The sequence below is a fragment of the Leopardus geoffroyi genome, chromosome A2 (genome assembly GCF_018350155.1).
Source record: "Leopardus geoffroyi isolate Oge1 chromosome A2, O.geoffroyi_Oge1_pat1.0, whole genome shotgun sequence".
NCBI lineage: Eukaryota > Metazoa > Chordata > Mammalia > Carnivora > Felidae > Leopardus > Leopardus geoffroyi.
Genome location: NC_059331.1, coordinates 98,839,699 through 98,840,794, shown reverse-complemented (window position 1 = coordinate 98,840,794; position 1,096 = coordinate 98,839,699).

The window sequence follows — 1,096 nt, the reverse complement described above, 5'->3', positions numbered from 1 at the left end:
GTGGAATTGAACATAAATGACAAGTACTCACAAAAGTGTATCTGGCTTTTCTTATGGATGGAAGTAAAGAAGCAGAGTGATTACATAATATCCACAAAATTGCAAGTCAAGTTAGTGACAGTCCAATAAGAAGCCATACCTCTCAATGCTTTTTTGTCTGTATTGCCAATACTGTTTCTATAATAAGGTGTGCAAGCTGTGGTGAGGTATCCAGTTCACCTAGGGCTCCTAGCCATGAAGCAAAACTCCCTCCTACCACTGACCTTCTGAGCCTCCTGCTGTCCAGATCAGGAGTGAAGCTCATGCTCAAACACTTATAATCCCCCTTCTCTTCCTTTGATTGTGCTAGACACAAACTGCCAATCGAGTTCCTAGCCCATGGATAAAAGCAAGAATTGACACCATGAGACTGCCCAAAGCCCTCTTTAAACTTGTAGTCTTTCTAGTGCTGGAAATCAGGTTGTGGAAAATCTGACAGCGACAGCCCTCACTGGCTACCTTAGGGCAGAATAGGGCATCTGTCCCTTTGTAATATGTCTTTATTTGTAGTGATATCTGTATCTGAAGTGATATAATCAGCTTGCCTCTGAACCATGAGATGGGGTCTTAAGGCTGTGATCCTCAACTGCTTTAAACTTTCTCTTTTGGTTAATTCAATAAACACCTATTAAGCAATGTGTTATAGACTTAAACCTAAGGAATCAGAAATAGATAATATGATTCTGTCTTGAAGTCCTCTCTTAAGGGCAAACTCAACTTTAGTTTGATGAGAATGAATAGAAATGTCCCTTTCTTGGTCAAAAACCAGGACAACCTTTAGCAAATCACTAATGGGGATCAGTATACCCAAGCACTCCACCCTCTTCTCTTTTTGTGACTTCCACTCAGGAGTAGTTGGTTGATTTATTTTTCCCTCCTCTGGGGTGGGGAATTGAGGAGGCTTCTTTATTTCCGAAAGAATTTTGTTCAATTAGATCTGAATTTTGCTGAAAAGTTTTGTATCAGAGTAAAATGCTACTATGTAGTGCATGCAACCCTTTCTGATTTAGACAGTAAGAATGTAGTTTCCATTGCTTCAAGGGAGAAATGCTTCAAC